Consider the following 21,078-nt stretch of genomic DNA (forward strand, 5'->3'; position numbering starts at 1 on the left):
AGAGTCATACAAATTCAAAACAAATATTTCTAACTAATTTCTATAAAGTAAGTTTTTCTCTCCTGAGCTAAAGTAATTTAGTGAAGAAAGGAATTTATGGAGGGTTCAAAATACTTTAAGTCTGCCTTAAATCTGATTTCTGTTGAATTAGGTATAGTGACTGTCTAGTTAACTCCCTGAATGTTTACATTTCAAAAACATGGCAAGATTTACATCTCCAGGAGACTGAGAAAGGGCTGGAGATTCAGGCTGAAGTATCTTTTGTTTAAATTTGATTTTCCGTATGTACCGATAGGTCAGATGGTTAAGATAAGAGCCCTCTAACATTTTTTTTCCTTTAAATATAACTAATTTATTTATTCCTAAGGTAATTCCAACAAATATAAGAACTAGTTTACATACACACTTCCTTCTGTTAATATAGATTTGTAAAGATAAAAGAGTCAAGAAGACACTCTTACACCCACCCCAACCAGGCACTGTCCCAGGCAGGGACATGAGACCTCAGAAAAAATGTTTATCTTTCTTTGCTGGTTTTTTGTCAGTTTTCCCAGGATCCCATCTGCAGACTCCCAATAAGTAGAGGGATTTGTTCTCTTGGCTCACCAAAGCTGTAAGGGTGAAGAAAAGTTTTCTTCCCTCCTTCCTGAAGGCTTGATAATTTGAGTCTGTAAAACAAACTGACAATAGACGGATTAACAGAAAAGGCATACAAATTTGTTATATGCACATGTGTGCATGGGAGCCACACAAAACATGAGACTCAATGGCCAGATAAATGAAGTTGTTTTACTCTACAGAAAATGATAGGGGGGTGGGGTTCCTGGACAGTGGGATGGTATCAGCTATTTGTAGAAGGGTGAGGGGAGGAAATACTTGGTGAGCAAAGGCCATCATGTTATAAAATCTTTTAGGTAATAGCCATCAGAAGAACTGGTGACTTCTCAGAACTTTATCTGAGAAGATAAATATGTTTGGGGGTCATCTCAGAACTTTATCTGTCTTTAGGTAGATAAAGCAGCCTAGCAGAAATACTTTAACTTACATCTGTTATTTATCTTACCAAGATAGATGTAAATTCTTTTAATCAAAAGGACAGCTTTTTAGATATTTCTATCTTCAGTTCTCAAATTACCAACTCAGAATATGCCAAAGAAGTATATACTGGGGTGGCATATTCTGGCCTCCCACACCATAACCAGCTGCAACGGAAATGAGAAATTTTAATTTTAACTATATGTCCATGTGTCCAGCTAAAGTTGGGCAACCCTCTTACCAAAAGAAAGAATGAATATTGGTGAAATGCAGTTGCCATACCATAATGTTTACAAGGATTCATAAACTTAAACATCATTTATACATTTTCTTTTATAAAAGATGTGATCCCCAAAGTAGTAAGCTCACTGTGATGACTAAAAGCTTTTGATAGTGTGCAGCACAAAACGTTAAGAAAATTTATACATATTTGTTATTTCCATTTAATGTGTTTATGTGAAATAAATTAAAAACAAAATAAATATGCTATGGACAGTGTATTTTGAAAAAGCATGCCTGGAATTATGTAGATTTTGTTGCCAAATAACATTCAAGTGAGTCACCTATTAAAAAAGTCTCATATTTTCATACTTAAAAACATAGAAATATAATTTTTTAAAAAACTTAAAAAATATTCCAGTTTTAATAATTTTAAAATCTTTGTATTAAAAATAAACATTCAACATGTTTGTATTAATTTGGATAAATTAATTTTTTATTAATATATCAGAAGATTGAGTTTTTCCAGCCAAATTAAAACCTAAATATTTGAATATCTGTAGATGGGAATAAAAAATGGGCCAACCATAAATACCTTCAATATGTATATACTTGACCTTTATAGATTTCTTTTTAGGCTGTGACAGACATTAAAATTCATATCAAAAATAATAGTTATTGTATTTATTAAAGGACTAACTTTTGTCATTAATTTTGTACTAATTTTATATCAATATATAGCCTGATTAATGTTGTATCAATAATACAGTATTCATAAATATTGTTCATATAATACTTACCTAATTTTCATTTTATGTATATTTTATGCATATTTTATAGTATATGTAACAGTGGTATGGTTGTATATATTTAAACAAGATAAGTCAATCAACCCACAAATACAAGAGGAATGCAGTTAAAGTATTTTTAGTTATGTGGTGGACAACCAAAAAGGTTTGGAGAGCAGTGGTTTCCCAAATGTTGTATTTCCACCATAAAGACATAGTGTATATTTTTAAATGTAGATATAAGAGAAATATAGTGTACTAATATTTAATGCATGGATTGTCACTGGAAAACTCATATTTGGTATTTGTCAGAAGGTCCCAAGGTGTCCACTCTAGTTTCTGGATTAGAAACAAGAATTTACATGCTTTATGAGGGGTTATTACACTGTGTCATGAGCATCCTGAGGGACTAGTGGAACTAGTTTCTTGGATCTGTGTCTCAGACTCTAGAAAATTCTTGCACTTTTATGTCCAGTGTTACAGGGAGCAAGATACTAGCGGCGCAAACACACCTGACAATGTGTTGCATATATTCCTACCCATCTTTTTATCAGTTTGTGTAATTTCTGAGAATAAAAACTCTGAGTTCCTGGCATCAGTGTTAGCAAGTTTATGTGAAGACAGTTATGCTTAATTGTAGTCAAGTGTTATATCATTAGTATGGACAGAGTGAACACAGAAGTACCAAATTTACTTTAGTGGATAAAGTTTGGATGGACAGGTTTCAAGTAGGTGTCAAGAACAACATTGCTGGGGGTAGAGGTATGCAAGGAGCATCTCTTATTAGGTTGATGCAAACTAATTGCAGTTTTTGCCATTACCTTCAATGGCAAAACTACAATTACTTTTGCACCAACCTAATGATTTTTAGTTAATTAATTAATGCTTATGGTAAATGTATTGTGTGCCACAACTATGTTACCGCAGACAATACAGAGGTGGAAAAGGCAAAACCTGTCTGTATCCCAGTGGAGCATAGAGGGTTACTAGTGAAAGGAAGCATTTAGAAAAGACTCAAAATGTTTAATGCAGTTTTATGAAGGGCTACAAAATGAACATACAGAGTGCTATGTGAATGCCTAATGAGGACATCTTACTTAGCCTATAGGTTCAGAGACGACATCCTTGGGGAGTGATGTGTAAAGGCCTGTAATGATTAGGAATTGAAAAGGCAGAGGGTAAGAGGCAACACTGGCAAGAGTAGGCATGGAACCATGGAATTAAGTGAAATAAAGTGTTTGTCAATTATAGAGTGCTTTTGAAATGTGAAAATTTACAGAAAGTCCTTAGTGGTTGCTATGGACTGTATTGTGTCCCCCTAAACCCCATGTGCTGAAGCTCCACATCCCTAATATGACTATTTAAAGATACGGCTTTTAGAAGGTAATCAAGGTTAAATGAAGTTATATGTGTGGGGCTCTAATCTGATAGGATTGGTGGCCTTGTAAGAGGAGGAAATGAATTCTACATCTCTCTCTTCCTCTCCCTTCTTTTCTCTCTATCCCCTAGTGCAAACTCTCAGGAAGGACCACAGGAAGACACAGCAAGAAGGCTGCCATCTGCAAGCCAGGAAGAGAGCCATCACCAGAGCCTAACCATGCTAGTACTTTGATCTAGAACTTCCAGCCTCCAGAACTGTGAGAAAACAAATTTCTGTTGTTTAAGTTACCAAGTCTATGATATTTTGTAATGGCAAGCCAAGCTGACTTAAACAGTTATTATCTAATTTATCCTCTGAACTGACTCTCGTAATAATAATGTGATAAAGAAACTAGCAGCTCCTATTGATTGCACACTTGCTATATATCTGGCACTGTTTTAGATACTTTATGAAATGTAACTCCAATTCTCAAATCAGCTAAAAGGTGGGTATAATCTGTGCCTGCAGATGAACCAACCAAGTCTCACAGAGATGAAGTGATGGGCTCAAGATCACACAGCAAGCCAGAATAAAATTCAGACAGGTTCCAAGACCAAAGATCTTCTCTCTTCTCCTGGACAGACAGTCATCTAGCTCTTCCTTGAATACCTCCAGTAATGATATTTCTTTCCAAGGTAGCTTGTTTCAGTGTTAAATGAGAAACAGGTTCAAGTTGTGGTTTGTTTTTATTTTGTGTTGAGCTGAAACATGCCTCTGTATTATTTTTTTCAATTGTCCCTGGCCCACTCCTATAGTATTTTATTCTTCATAACAGGATTTCATCATCTTCTGTTGGTCTACCCTCTTTTAGGGTGAACCATATTCAATGAGTAATTCATTGTCTGTGGATTTGTTTCCACCTGTGAAGCCGCAGGACTTTGGTCCTCATCCTCAAATTGCCTTCAGTTCTATCTGGAGGTCTGCAAAAGAATTTTTAAGTTTTTAAGCAGTATAACCATGGGCCTCAGTTCTACTTGTATTCGTATTTGTCTACTTGTTTATATCTGTTATCACTGCTCGCCATGAAAAGCCCAAAGTCATTTCAAAAGTATATACCAGATGCTACTGGGATTTCTAGAGCTTACAACAAACAAACAAACAAAATCAAGCAGTGCTATGGGCAATACCAAGAAAAGGTAAGGGTCATCTTTCTCAGCTTTCTGCCTTAAATTATCTTCAGATGCCAAAAGCTGCTCTCTGTCGTCTCAGAAATTCCCCTCAATAGTTCTATGAGCTTCTTCCTCTTTTTCCTTAGTGGATGTATACCAATACATGGGACTGGTGGGCTAAAGATGCTCTTCTATCCTCCTCCTTTCTCCAGTTACCTCTTCCTTCTCTCACACACCTGCACCTGCCCCAAGCTTCTGCATTCCCATTTACAAACTAAAGCCCACATTCTTAGGAATGGAGTAAATATTAGATTTGGGCAAGATTGTGTGGGGGATAGGTACTGCAGTCAAGTGCAAGAGGTAGCTCTTGGCTACACTTGCAGAAATTAGCTTAAAATGCTCTTTTTCATTATTAGACGGTTTTCAGTTCATTTGCCACCCCAGTAGCCTCTTGGCATGTGTTTCTGTTTGTTAGTGCTCTTCTCAAAATGGAGCACTTATAATTGAACCTAATGTTCCAGATGTGACCTGATTAGGTCAGTGTACAATAGGATAGTTAATGCCATTCTTCAAAATCAAATCTAATCCAAGTAGCTTCCTGCTGCTTACAGCCCTCATCTGATTGCCTTTCTTGGTATTGACCAATGGAGCTAAATTTATATTGATGGCCTCCCCATGCCCCCGCCACCCCAGCATCTCAATTTCCTTTCATTCAACTGATGCGCCAACTTCTCAGGATCCCTCACCATTTCCCAGTCTTTTCTTTGCATGCACAATTCTCTTTTTCTAGAATCTTCTTTTCCTCTTCTCCACCTGAAGAAATGTTTCTAGTTCTCCATTTCTCTTTTGTCTTAGATGGTCCTTCTCCTTCAGTCCCTTTTCAGTGTTACTTGTCACATTTTATTGTTACTATCTTTAAAGCATATGCACCCCAACTGTAAGCACTTTCCAATTACCGATGGCAGAAATCACGTATGATTCACTTTTGTTTCCCAGGTTTTTATTTTCTTTCTAGCACATTTGGATGTTCAGAATTTTTCACTTAGTTAATAAATTATCTTGGAATTAAGTTACATTACCTATTTAGTTACAATTGCTTTGTTTTTAATATTCTATAAAATACTAGATGACTTGTTAGACATATTTTTGAAATTAAATTACTTAGCTTTCAAACTATGTTAATAAAATACCTATGTTAATGTTGCTCCCATGGCAACCCATTGTGGCAGAAATGGCTGGTTGTTCGTATTTTCCTAGGATGTTTTTTGGGGAGAGATGGGAGGAGAGAGCATTCTAATAATCTGCCACTTGTACTATACCTTAGAGTGGTAGAGTTTAAAACACACCTGGAGGTAATCACAATGATCATCTTTTTAAAGATAAGAAAACTGTGGCTCAAAAAATGTATTGGATTGCTGAAGTTTCCACAGCTAGTTGCTATACTATTAGGTTTGTGCAGAAGTAATTGTGATTCTAGACCGTGAATTTTAAATCATTATAACTAGGCTGAAACACTTCTTTATTAATCAAAATAGGAATCATCACAGTAAACACATCATTGCCAACAAGAAATAAGTTTGTTTATTCGTGTAGTGGAAAAAGAGCTTCAGGATTCAACTCTGGAAAGCATTCTCTGTATCCTGCTGGTTGTGGAAGTGTTTTCCCTGCAAAACGTTGTGCAGGTGTTTGAAGTGGTAGTCGATTGGCGAGAGGGCAGGTGAATGACGCAGTGGATGACGCAAAACTTCATAGCCCAGTTTGTTCAATTTTTGAAGTGTTGGTTGTGCGACGTGTGGTCGGGCGTTGTCGTGGAGAAGAATTGGGCCCTTTCTGTTGACCATCGCTGGTTGCAGGTGGTGCAGTTTTTAGTGCATCTCATCGATTTGGTGAGCATACTTCTCAGATGTAATAGTTTCGTTGGGATTCAGAAAGCTGTAGTGGATCCAACCGGCAACAGACCACCAGTGACCGTGACCTTTTTGTGGTGCAAGTTTGGCTTTGGGAAGTGCTTTTGAAGTTCTCAGTCTAGACACTGAGGTGTTCATCACTGGTTGTCGTATAAAATTCACTTTTCATCACACGTCACAGACCGATCGAGAAATGGTTTGTTGTTGTTGTGTAAAATAAGAGAAGATGACATTTCAAAACAATGACTTTCTAAACTTTTCGCTCAGCTCATGAGGCACCCACTTATCAAGCTTTCTCACCTTTCCAATTTGCGTCAAATGCCAAACGACCGTAGAATGGTTGGCATTAAGTTCTTCAGGAATTTCTTTTCTTTTCTTTCCTTTTCTTTTTTTTGAGGCAAAGTCTTGCTCTGTTGCCCAGACTGGAGTGCAGTGGCATGATCTCAGCTCACTGCAACCTCTGCCTCCTGGGTTCACGCCATTCTCCTGCCCCAGCCTCCCGAGTAGCTGGGACTACGGGCTCCCACCACCATGCCCGGCTAATTCTTTGTATCTTTAATAGAGACGAGGTTTCACCATGTTAGCCAGGATGGTCTCGATCTCCTGACCTCGTGATCCACCCGCGTTGGCCTCCCAAAGTGCTGGGATTAGAGGCATAAACCACCATGCCCGGCCTCTTCTTCCGCAATTTCTTGTGGTAGTTCTAAGAGGATCAGCTTTGATGATGGCTCTCAATTGGACATTGTCAACTTGTGATCGCCGGCCTCTATGCTCCTCATTTTCAAGGCTCTCATCTCCTTTGCAAAACTTCTTGAACCGCCACTGCACTGTACGTTCATTAGCAGCTTATGGGCAGAATGCATTATTGATGTTGTGTGTTGTCTCTGCTGTTTTATGACCCATTTTGAACTCAAAAAGGAAAATCACTCAAATTTGCTTTTTGTCTAACACCATTTCTGTAGTCTAAAATAAATATAAAATAAACAGCAAGTCATAAGTCATTAGCAAAAAAAAAAGAGCGAGAAATGCACATTAAAATGATGTATACCATAACCACATTTATTTAAGAATGTATTCCAATATCAAACAGCAAATTTCAACAATGCAGAAACTGCAATTATGTTTGCACCAACCTAACAGTACAGCTGGAATGAAAACCCAGGTCATGTCTAAGGTTGCTTCTTCTTCTTTTTTAACGTTATTTCTAATGTTACTATTAGATGCTACTAAAATAATGCTACTATTATTTCTTATTCATCTTTCATAAACACACCTTTAGCCTCTTTTTATTTTTTACCTTATCTTACTTCACTTGTAGGATGGTTAGTGTTAACAGCACAAGATTGGAAGCAAACTGCCTAAGTTCATAATGCTGGCTTTGCATCTTTCTAATTTGGTAACCTTGGGAAATAATTCAGTCATTTCAGCCTCAGTTTCCTTATCTACAAAATGGGTATACTAACAGTTTTTACCTCATATTATTGTGAAGATTAAGATATTTTATATAGATAAATCAATTTCATCACTATATATAGAAGCCCTATGTGTGTTTGCTGTAATTATGATAATCACCCACAACTCTGTGCTCTTTTTTACCTGTCACCAACCTGTGTGGCTCCTTAATGTAATGTAACTGCTGTCACCATATCACAACCAAGTGGCCAGCATCTTGGATTTTCTCCTTGATAATTTTAAATAAACTTTTAAAATGTGGGAATAATTTTAGACTTACCTAAAAGTTGCAGAGATACCATATTTACTGTATGGCCTTCATCCAGCTCCAGCTATTGTTAACATCTCACATAACCACTGTCCATTTGTCAAACCTAAGAAACTAACATTGACACAATATTATTGACTAAATTACAGGCTGCATTAAGATTTCAACAGATTTTCTATGAATGTCCCTTTTTCTAGTCCAGAATCCAGTCTAGAATATCGAATGGCACTTAGTATTTTATTCTTTTTTATTTAATGCTCCTTTTAAAATGAACACTGATGATTGGACACGAGAGTGCTAATATGGGCTATTTTGTCCCAAAGAGAGAGGCACTATTACCTCTTTCATAACCAGTGTACTGAACATCAAGGACACCTAATCACCCTAATCTCCTGGCAGAGACCAAAATGAACAGACAGAGAAGATAATCAGTTTCCCTACTTAAGAGCCGCACTTTCTGCACTCAGGGAACGCGTGAGAGTAAACAGAGTGTGAAGAACAGAGCTGCCGATCAGAAAGTCTTGTTAGGCTTGTGGGATGTAGTCCAGGTAAATGACTCACAATAAAAGAGAGTAAATGTGGGAATCTTCTAGTGTCTCCTGATTTCAGAGAAAGTTTATAAGGAGAGACGTTTGTTCATTTATTCAAATATTTATTGAGCACTTACTATTGTCAGACATTATTCCTGGTGTGAGATATTGTTTAGAATTTGTGAAAACAATTTATTCTTTCTCAAATTGACTTCTTCCAGCAATGTAAATAAGAAATAAATTTTAATTTTTTAAAAATCATATTATTAATTTTAAATGCCTCGAAGATAACAAATAAATACATATATTCTTTTCTTGCATCATTCGATGCATTTTTTTGGCTTTTTAATTTCACATATTAATAAAAGTAGTTATGAAAGCATTAAAATTAAATATAATTTTTAAACCTCTACTGTGTACCAGGCACTGTGTTGTCTATTTAAATTATCAAATTAAACCTTTATTAAAATCCTCTGAAATGGAGATTTACTGTTCCACTTTAAGAGGTGATAAACTATGACTCACAGAGCTTGGGTGAACTTCGTGATCTCTTGAATGTCAGAGCAGAGTTGGAATTTAACACCACCGTCTCTGAAAACCCACATCTTTAAGGCCAGGTTGCCTCATTCTGTTCTGAGTTGGGGGTGACATTGCCAAGCCTGATGGATGGTAAGGAGCAGAGACTTCCTATTCTGGTCTAAGTTTGAATCTGGTCATTTATAAGGGAAGCATGGAAAATGAAATGCAGTTTTGTTATTGTGGTTGAGAGTGAGAAGTTATTGAACGATGAAGGGAATCTGAGGAGAGTGTTATAAAATGAAGGTTTAGAGAAGAGAGTTAATTTTCTGAAGAAAAAGTAAATTGATCAGAAGCAAAGTTAGTAAATCTTAAGGCTTTTATGGCGGTAATAAAAAAAACAAAACACAACACAGAAAGAAAGCTAAGAAACAGAACAGGCATGGCTTAAGGCCAGCGTGGACGGCCCCATGCCCTCATGCTATCTCCTGAGTCCCAGCTCTGCTCTCCTCTCTCAGGGGCTACCCTGTCTCAGAGGGTAGACCCTCTGCCTCAGACTGGGCAGAGCCCTGCAGTGGTCAAGGGTGGGCTTGGGCAAGCAATCAGAGAAGCAACAATAGCTCAAGCCCCTGCTGTACTATCCTGTGGCCTGGGCCCAGGTTTCTGTTTCTCCATTTGGCAATGAAACTGCACTGAATATGACACATAACCTTCCTAGGCTGTGCTATTACTTGGTGTCCCATTAGGCCTCCTGGGGCATATGTCTAGCATGTTCTCTCAGAACAGAGTCATGATAGAGGTAGTCCCTAAATCTGTGCCATGCTTGCTTCTGACAAACAGAGGAGAGAGTATCAACTCCTCTATTGTGTTTTTCTCAAGGTAGTCCTATCTCTCTCTTCACCTCACTCTACCTCTGTGCTTTTATTATATAGACAATAGCTATTTTATAAGAATGCAGGGAATAATTATGACAACAACCAATGTGAGTGACGCCTTTTTTGTTGTTTGTTTGTTTTTTGTTTTTCAGTGGAGAGGGAGAATCTGGGTTTTGAAGAACTTCTCAAGATCAAATTAGAATTTGGCCTTCAGGGGTATAATCCAACCTGAGAGTGGGATGCCCATAGTGAAATTGCTTTGGATACCATCTGATTGGATTGCTCTTCATTTTACAGACAAAAAAAGTTAAATGTTTTTCATAAGACACAAAGTTGGCTATGGGCACAGCTGTGACTCAAACTTAGATCACCTCATTTCCAAATTAGTGTTCTTTCTACCATGATACTGAAAGAGAAGAGGTGAAAAAAAAGAAATGGAAAATTCCACTTACAATAAACTTTAAAATTTCCCCCCAATTTGGTTGGAACCAAAATAAATAATTTGTCAAAACTTTAAAATAATTTTTAGAGGAAAATATCAACATTTTCCACTGTTCTTGAAAGTGTTATTAGAGGTCTGGGTGGTGGAAATGATTGACAATTTTAAGATCAGGGAGAAATTTCTATTATGTAAGTCATATTTCTATGACAATGTCAAGCATTCTACTTAGTCATCTATTATATCATAGTTATTATCTTCCCTCAATGTCTAAGGCAATTCAACTCCATAAAATAGTAAAGAAGCTGTAGTCTCATAGGATAAAAAGGTATCAGGACAGAAATATCCATTTCAAGTTCCTATTTGAGAAGCCACATAGTAACATGAGACAAATATTGACACCATGGGTAGGAGACCACCACCAATAATGCATTAAGGGCATAACTAATGAGAAAGAAATAGGACAGAGCTTCATCTCCTTGCTTCATTTTGTGCCCCAGGCACTCAACTCTGAGAAATGCACCTGCCACTATGATTTTGTTACAAGCTGTGGTAGTTCTCCTTATTAGTGAAAGAAATGATGGTATTGGTCTCTGTTCTCATTTGCCATTTAGCTTATTATAGCTTGTTCTTATATAAGTTCCATAGGGAGTGTATACATGTCAAATAACTGTGCTATCCACAGTGGAATTTGTTTATTCTTAATCATTTTTGAGAAGAAGGGAAAGTTTCCTGATTTTGTTGTTGTTATTGCTCATGGGAGAAGATAAAACATCTATTTAGACTGGTAAGATTAACTTTCTAAGGACTTTGACTCTGTAAAATGAGGGCACAGGATTAAATTATCTTAAAGATATTTTCCAGCACACAAGCCACAATATTTACAACATCTGTATATCACTATTTCCTCCCTTCCTAGTGATGAAAAGGATAGGTCTTGAAAATTTATGAGAAAAGGAAGGAAATACATACACATACACATTTTTTTTTCTCTCTCTGTTTCTCTGTCTCTTTCTGTCTTCACATACATGCAGACCACAAACTCTTTGCTGGAACTTGGACTGTATGGATTCTATAAATTATCTCATTTCATCCTTTCAGCAATCTTAAGAAGCATATAATTTTACTCGTTTTAAAGATTAGGAAGACAGATTCAGAGAGGATAATTAATTTGCCAAAACTCATACAACCATTGGCAGAGATGAAAATACATTATGTGATTCCTAAATCTATGACTTTGCACGATACTAGAGGATCAGTTGAAAGGCATGGAAATTAGGTAAGAATGACAAAAGTCTTACCCAAGAAGACACATTGCCTTCATTCTGAAGTCTGCATTTTCTTGCTCTTTCTTAACACTTTCTTTGTCTCCCTGCCCTCTCTTTCTCCCATTTATTTCTTTCCAAAGTCATTTTACATTTTCTTATTCCATTTCTCTGATTCCAAAAGAGAATAAACATATAAGACATATAAGATGAATGCTATCTGTATTTCCAATCTTCCTTATTTTTGTTGTTTTTTTGTTTTTGGGTTTTTTTTTTGTTTGTTTGTTTTGTTTTGTTTTGAGATGGAGTCTCTCTGTCTTGCCCAGGCTGGAATACAGTGGTGTGGTCTTAGCTCACTACAACTTCTGCCTCCCGAGTCCAAGTGAATCTCCTGCCTCAGCCTCCTGAGTAGCTGGGATTACAGGGACGTGCCACCATGCCCAGCTAATTTTTGAATTTTTAGTAGAGATGGGGCTTTACCATGTAGGCCAGGCTGGTCTTGAATTCCTGACCTCGTGATCTACCTGCCTTGGCCTCCCAAAGTGCTGGAATTATAGCTGTGAGCCACCACACCCGGCCTTCCATTGTTTTCTTACAAGTTCATTTTTGAAAAATAACACAATAAAGTGTAAAGGACACAAGTTTGGCTTATTAGTTTTTTAGCTGATAATTTGAAACTGATAAGCTATCACCTATGATTATTATGAAGATTCAGTTGCATAGCTCACTTGAATGAAGCATTTAGTGCAGAAAGACTAGTGTATATACTTCATTAAAAAGGATAAATTAGGCCGGGTGTGGTGGCTCACACCTGTAATCCCAGCTCTTTGGGAGACAGAGGCTGAGTAATTGTTTGAGGCTAGGAGTTTGAGACCAGCCTGGGCAATATAGCAAGATCCAATATCTACAAGAATAACAAACTATTAGCCGAGTGTGGTGGTGCACATCTGTAGTCCCAACTGCTTGGGAGGCTGAGGTGGGATGACTGCTTGAGCCCAGGAGTTCGAGGTTGCAGTGAGCTATGATTGCACCATTGCACTTCAGGTTGGTTGACAGAATGAGACCCTGTTTTTTTTTTTTTTAAAAAAAAAAAAAGGAGCAAGTTATTTTTTCCCTCAGTACTGATGAAATATAGAATGGAGAATGTTAGGAGAGAAGAGGATGCAAGAAGGGGATGTGATTGCCTAGCCTATCCAGTTGGAATGCCAGTTTTCCTTTCCAGTATGTCTTGAACGTAGTAGAGAATAGATTCTCTTAAGGGACACTGGGGAATCTGCCCTGTGGAGGGTTGTGCTAGGAGCCATCAGGCTATCTTGGCAGCTGGTGCAGCTTTGCTTGAAGAGCTCCTTGTTATGCCCATGTAGACCCAAGTGGGCATCACCTACTCTGTTTTCACACATCATCCAATATCTCTGTATTAATAATGCAGTTTGGGTGTGACCAGCTCCTAACATTCATTAAAGGCTTCAGGAAATTTTTGTAGCTTAGGAAGTAGTATTACTAGAGATTTAGAGGTCACCAGATACATTTATTTCTTTGTTCTGTCTTACACAGATCTAATAATTCTTTCATTCATCCAACATTTATTGAGTATAACTGTGAACCAGGAAACAGTGGTAAAAATAAAATAACGACCAACTACAAAAACAACTAATATTAATTGGATGTTTTCCATACCAGGTATTTTATATTTTAAGCACTTTGTATTAATTATTTAGTCCTCAGAACTATCCTATGAAGTCGGTGGTATTATCGCCATCACATTGATGAAGTGAAGATGCTGAGGATACAGCTTATAAGTGATGGGTGCAAGTTGAGAACTGAAACAGATATAAACTTTTCTTTCACAAAGAATACATACTCCAGCAAGGAAGAAAAGCTGGCAAATAAATAATTGGAAAATCAACTATATAATGGTGCTCATTATTGCACTGTACTGTCTCCACTGCCCCAGTAGTGATTAACTTTGACTAGAGGCATTAAAACAAGGTATCCCATTTAAGTTGCATCTTGAAGGATATTAAAAAATATGACCTAGTAGACAGAGAAGAGAGAATCATCCTAGACTGAAATTCTAATTCATGGCATATGTAGAAAAATGAGAGTAGTTCAGAATAGTTAAATTGTTAGGAAAAGTTGGAGTTAGTGAAATCCAAAGGGTGCCTCATTGTAGGTCTTGAATATTGTAGAATTTTAGATTTTTTGTACACCAAAGAATAAGAACTTTTTGGAGGTTTATAACCACAGAAGTGGCATGATATAATTTACATTGTAAATGGATTAAGAAGAAAGAAGCTGAGGACAGGGGAAACCTCTTAGGAAAAACTTGTTAGTCTGGGTAAGACGTGATAAAGAACAGATTGATGGTTGTTGAATTAAAAATAGAGATGAGGGGGCAAATGTAACTGATATTTACAAGTTAAAATGTTGGAGACTTGGTCAGTAGGAAGAAAAATTGAAGGTGGAGTGCAAAGGGAAGCAGAATCAAGAGACTAAGAGGAAAAAAAAAATACTGGTCATGTTTGATTTTGTATAATGATTGAAGCTCAGCTGTAACCGCTGCCTCTGTTACTTGGTTACATAAATCCCCCTTTTGTTCTATGCTAGTTCACATTGGATTTTTGGCATTTGTAGCAAAAATATTTTTGACTAGTATACCCAGGAACTACAAACATTTAAGTTTTAGGAAGTAGAAGTGACATTCCAATACAAGATCTGACCCCTCTGTTGTGGATGAATGAAGTTGAATATTCAGATGAACAGATCAGCTTTCAAGGCTTAAAAATATCATGCATCTTTTGATATCAGAGACGCAGAGATGCAGATTCTTAAAGCTTGTTCCATTGCATAAAAGGGATATGAAGAACAGATTCTAGAAGACTTTCACTGCAATATGTACTATAAATTGAGGAGCTGTGATTGCTATTGTAATGAACTAGATTAAAACGTGAACAGAATTTGTGAAATATTGAAGCAATAGAAATCATTTAGCATGAAGAAAGAAAGGCCAGAACACAAAATTACTGTTTTGAATTATTGGAAATGCGCTGAAATGAAGCTCCATGACAAATGTTTCTTTCTTCTCACCAAAAAGAGAGCAAGAGGAAATGGATTCAAGTTGAAGCCGGATCTATTTAGGTGAATTATACTAGAGTGCTTCCTGACCTTGAAGGCTATTTGGCATAGCGATGGATTCCAGGTCAAGGAATCCCTTTCTCCAGAGAGAGAATCAGAAGGATGAAGGGGATTTAGGAAGTCATTGAGGCATATGAGAATTGATCTCTGTTTTAAAGAGTAAGGCCCTTGAGGAAGAAATGCCATGACTTCATTCCAGTGTCTAACATCCTCACTCGTTACTCATGTCTAGCTTGGTGTGATAGCTTCAAATCCTTTCCTTATTTTCTCTTCTAGGTTGAGGCAGAGAATAGTCAGCCAGGAACTTTAAACTTCTTAGTTACTCTGAGGGTCAGTATTCAATCAGCATTCACATCGTCTTTTGCAGCTCAATATTCCCTTTTTTGTAAACTTTACTCGTAAACATTACTTCCTAATCTTTTAATTGTCAGTGTGGTTCTCCTTTGAGAAAGTTTTTTTTTTTTTTTTTTTTTTAAAGACTTTCATATCTGTCTGTACTTTGGAGACCCAACCTGAACACGATTATCTAATAAGAATTTTAAATGCTGAACATCGTATACCAGTTGCTTCTGAGTTTGTAAACAGTTTTACTCCTGTTAATATGATTCAACATCCCACACTTTTTAATTTTTTAAAAACAGCAATAACATGAGTTATGTATACTTACATTTATTTTGCTACATTTGTTTTCTTTCATCTTGTTTTTTCCTTAAGTCTGTAATGTAATTCCGGGCATACAGTAAAATACATAAAGTGCGAAGCATCATGAAGCATGAAAGAATGATCAGTGTTCTAATGAGTACATTTTATATAGGTGTTTGTGGGTTGTTGGAAAGATACAATTAGATAATTTATGTTGTAGTTCTTTATAACTTGAATACACTCTTGCATCAAGATCATATGAATATAATTTGAATGTTAAAATATTATATTCAAATATTCAGTATTCAATATTTAACCTGTAGTTCATAATAATTTTGAAATTCTTTGTTTTGAACAGTATGTACATTCAAGAGCTGGATTTTCTAATTTGTTTATTGTTAGTTATTAAAAGCATATCTATATGCTTATGGCAGAAAATAGTATTTTTTGAAACAGTGTAATAAAGGTAAATGTCTCCTGCCACCTCCTCTGATTCCCAGTACCAGTCATTTTCCAGGTGTAACTATTGTCAATCATTTTTTCTGTTTTCTCCTGTGTTACACAAATGGTGTTATATTGTATATATTATTTACCACCTTGTTCTTTTACTTTTTCTCCGTTGTATATGGTACCTTAACATATACACAGACTCTGACCACTTCTAAACCTCTTCTGCCATCATCCCATCCCAAACGATCATTGCTTGTGAATTATTGCAATTGTCTTCTAATTTGTTTCCTTGCTTCCACTTTTGCCCCCCACCCCAGTTCATTCTCCTCACAGCAGGTGGAATGATCTTTTAAAAACATAAGACAGATCTGTCATTTTCTTGCTTTTAGCCTCTCATTCAGTGTTAAAACCAAATCCTGAGAGTAAGCAGCCCAGGAGCTCTCTGTGCTTGACTTCCTACAACTTCTGTGGCATTATTCTAATATCTTTATCATTATCCTGCAAATTCTTTCAATCAACCCAGCCTCCCTACTTTCCTGAAATAGGCCAGGCATAATTCCTTCAAATCTGTGCCCTGTGTTTTATCTGCTCAGAGTGCTCTCCCTTCTAATGTCCACAGAGTGAATTCTCTCACTGCCTTCTCATCAGAATGTGGATGTCAACTTTGCAGCAGGGACTTGATTAATGGCAACATAAGCCTGTGTAGACATAAGCCCCTTTCACTCATATTGGGATCTCCCTCGCTGTTCTGGCACAGGGTGTGGGGCACAGGGTAATTACATTTCCACTCTGAGAGTCGGGTGAGGCCATGTGACTTCCTTTGGTCAATACAGTGTAAACAGGAGTGACAGGTGGAAGCATTTAAAAGTCAGTGGGTGATTCTCCATGACCCGTCTTTCCTTGCCTTGACACCTGCTGGAGACACCACCACATGGATCCCTGAGTGATCGCTGCATAGAGCTACGGCTCTCCACATGAAAATCACTGGACTAGGGAGTGAATGAGTGGTATTCATTCTGGTTTTTTTTTTTTTTTTTTTTGAGATGGAGTCTCGCTTTGTCGTCCTGGCTGGAGTGCAGTGGCACAATCTCAGCTCACTGCTACCTCCACCTCCTGGGTTCAAGTGATTTTTTCTGCCTCAGCCTCCCAAGTAGCTGGGACTACAGGCGAGCGCTATCATGCCTGGCTAGTTTTTACATTTTTAGTAGAGATGGGGTTTCACCGTATTGGCCAGACTGGTCTCAAACTCCTAACCTCAGAATCTGCCTGCCTCGGCCTCCCAAAGTGCTGGGATTACAGGTGTGAGCCACCACACCTGGCCAATTCTGTTTTATACAAAAAAGATTTTGGGGTTTGTGACCAGAGTATAACCTAGTTTACCCTGGCTTATGCGTTGCCACCTTTCTTCCTCAGTGTCCTTAAGCTCCTTAGGATTCTCCAAAGCACTTAAACTGACATATTTGTTTATGATCTGCGTATACCTCTTAGAGGACAGGAACTTTGTTTTTTTCACTGTTGTATCTCAATATGTAGAAAAGTACCTGGAATATAGTAGGCATTCCATTAGTTATTTGGTAATTTAATAAATGAACTCTGTAACAACATAGTATGATCATTCTACATCAGCATGCGTAAGGTCTGCCTTATTTGTTACTCCATTGTATGGATGTGTTGTAGATTGTATGGATAGGTACAGATGACTATGGTATTATTTTTATTTTTGTCTTTATATTAAAATATGCTATAGTAGAACATTTTAAACTATTTCCCCACAGGAGTATGAAATTTTATCTTTAGGATAAATATCAAAAGCATTTAGAATCAAGGTATAAGTTAATTTTTATTTAAATTTTAATTTTCTTGTATATTGCCAAATTGCCGTGAAAAGTGACTGAAGCAAACTAGAGAACATGACTGTGTAAGAATATGAATAGATTATATGAGAGTGAATAGCCCAGAGGAAGAAATATTTGTGATGTTTAAAGTTTGTCAAGTGGACTTGACATTGAAGTTTGGACTAAACTGGAAAATCTGAGGAAAACATGTGTCTGTGCGTGTGTGTGTATAAAGGTGTTGATTCTATCCATACATATGAATGTCCCTGATAATGTCACCATTCTCTTCCTCATTAAAAATACATGTAGAATCTCATTTGGTTTGTGATTCTGATCAGTGTTTGTCAAATGTTGCTCTGTCGAACATGATTTGCATGGATACCGATGAGGCCATGCAAAAAGGTTATGCCGAGAAAGCTTGAGACTCTTAGTCATTCAGAAAGTAGGTTATTACCCTTGTTGCATAAAATTCACAAGGTATATTCTATATGTCCATTCCAGCTTAGATAGATTTAACTGTTTTACTCATTCTGAGAAATAAGAACACCCCAATAAGTAACTCAGCAAACAGTAAATGATTTGCCTAAACTCACACAGGAAGTCACCAGTATACAAGAATAGAACCAAAAGTTACTGATTCCCTGTCCTTTGCTGATCTCACTAAATAATTTGTTAAAGCACTTCAAAGCCTTTCTTTCAAAGTCAATTGAAAACTTTTCATGAAAGTCCCAACATCTAAAATTCACCTTCTAAAGGAAGACTATATTTAAAAAGTGTTGCTAGAAAAGAAATGTTGCAATTTTATGTTGCTGTGCTCCTCTTTGCAAGTGTCAGCCTCTTACCTGTGTTTCCATTCCTTCTGCTTCCTGCCATACCCTTGGGGCAAGGTGGGGAAGGAGCTGTCTAAAGGGAGAGACCTAGTGAGTCTGTCCTGGATACCATTCCATCTGCTATTCTGTCCCAGTGCCAGGAGGCATTGAAAAATTAGTCATGTAGTCAATGAGTGACTGAAACAAAAAAGATACATTTACAAATAATGCTGGGAGAAGAGGAGAATGGGGAGTGACTGCTCAATAGATAGGAGATTTTCCTTTGGGGCAATGAAAAAGCTCCAGAACTAGATGTTGGTGATGTTTTTACAAAATTGTGAATTTAATGCCTCCAAATCATATACTTTAGAATAAATACAATGGTAAATTTTATGTTATGTGTATGCTACCACAATAAAAAATTTAAAGAAAAAATTTTCAGTTAAAAATCATTTGCTTCTTACCTCCTATCTGAGAAACAAAATGTTATCTGATAATAAGGATCTATTTTGACTGTTAGCTGTTACTTCAGGTAAATTTGCAAATGGAGATATTTTAAATCAAATGCACATGTTATTCCCACACAGAGGCTTTACAAATTCTTAGTTTATTATTTTAGCGTTGATTAGTTTTTGCCCATTCTAGAGCTTCATATAAATGAATTCATTCAACATGTACATTTTCGTATAAGGCTTCTTTCAGTCAGCAAAATGCTTTTGAGATTGTCTTATTTAGTCATATTTTTTCAGGACTAAAATAAAGCTAACACCAGCAAGCCTTTAATGAAGTCCTCCCTGTGCTTACAAAAATGGCATTACTTAAATCTGTCGTCTCAGAAAAATACTAGCCATGAAATCCAGGCCTCATCTAGGGATAAATAAAGTTCTTCTTCAGGAGATCAAGCCCTAGGAGAACATGTATTTGGGAATTTTACATACATCATGACGATGCTGAAAGGTACAGCCCATGTTTGTTTTGCTCTGAGCCCTTGGAATTGCATACAGGTGTTTGTTCTGGAGTCAAAGTTGTAGTATTCCCTCTGAAATCAGTGAGAGCTCCTGCTTAGATCAGGCTCGTGAGGAATGGAGCAAAACCAAATACAGGCAAATTCCCATCTTTTGCCCATTAAAGACAAAAACAAAAAAGCCAAAAAACAAACAAACAAACAAAAACCATGCATCTGGTTCCAATGATGGGTACCAAATCTTCTGTCTGGATATTTTATCTTTTCTTGCTTAAAGTGTGAAGTATCACATTCTTTAAAAGCAGCATGATACACTTAAAATACTGCAAGTCCCGTTTTCTAGATAAAATTGCAATCACAGGGAGAGTTGACAGAGTTGAATTCTATTACTAAGTAGTTGTGTTTCAAGCTTCAATTCAAGTACTTCGTTTACTTTAAATGACCTGATGCAAATATATGATTTAGATCTTTAAGTAAGAACTACAGAAGCTCTGCCAGGCTCCATTATTTAGTCTTGAAAGTTCCATTATTTCCAGACATCCCAAAGTAAGAGTCTGCCAAGAAATGGGAGGAACAGAAGGTCCTATCAAAAGGTGTCCTGCCAGGGAGATGACAAGACGGATATAATTTCAACACCATCCTAATTTGCTTTGCTGACCAAAAAGAGAAGATTCCGGCTTTCTCCTTCAACAAGATCCTCCACAACAGAGAACTTTATTTTAAATCCTGTCAACTGAGTTCTCCTCCTACTCCCCATGTATGCCTGCATTTTCCAGGTGCAAAACATTAGTTAAATTTTGAAAATGCTTTCTATGGGTTTTGGGGTGACTGTGACAAAAAGGGTATTTGGGAAATAAAGCTTAATTTGTTTTTACCTTGATGGAACTCATTTATATGTATTTTTTAAATTAAATTATGCCATTACAGAGTTTTTTTTTAAGTTTTAAAGTAATGTTGTGCTCTAGGCTGGATATCAAAGTAGTTTCTTAGAGAATGTGAGACATATCTGTTTTTGGAGATGTTTAAAGTGGACTAGATTTTCATCTGTCTAGATGAAGGACAACACAGTTTATAGCAGGATGTGGAATTAGATGACAGTACAATTAATTACATTGAATTATTTGCAAATACATTATAAAAAATAAATAGTGTAATTTTCCACCAAATAATAAATTGCAAAAATATTTTTAAACGTATTTTCTGGAATAATGGCAATTAATTTACCAAATTTTTGAGTTGTATATCAATGTTTTAAAAGCATTTTCTTTAATTTCTTTTTTATAGTAGATAATAAACAATATATGAGGTGACTTACTGACCTCAGTTAAATTTAGAGAAAGGTTAATTTTAATTAAATCAATATTATAACTTTATATTTTTACTAGAAATTTACCACTTATTTTACAGCTTACTTTTTTAA

The 21,078-nt window shown here is 36.6% G+C and overlaps 1 long non-coding RNA gene across 1 annotated transcript in view; it reads left to right on the forward strand.

Moving 5' to 3' along the window:
* Positions 1 to 3,557: 3,557 nt before the first annotated feature.
* LOC126960632 (uncharacterized) overlaps positions 3,558 to 21,078 on the forward strand; it is a 72,137-nt gene continuing 54,616 nt past the window's right edge. The window contains exon 1 of the long non-coding RNA XR_007728087.1: positions 3,558 to 3,679. This is a non-coding gene — a long non-coding RNA (uncharacterized LOC126960632). The remainder of the gene's footprint in view (positions 3,680 to 21,078) is intronic.

This window comes from Macaca thibetana, chromosome 8 (genome assembly GCF_024542745.1).
Source record: "Macaca thibetana thibetana isolate TM-01 chromosome 8, ASM2454274v1, whole genome shotgun sequence".
NCBI classification, from domain to species: domain Eukaryota; kingdom Metazoa; phylum Chordata; class Mammalia; order Primates; family Cercopithecidae; genus Macaca; species Macaca thibetana.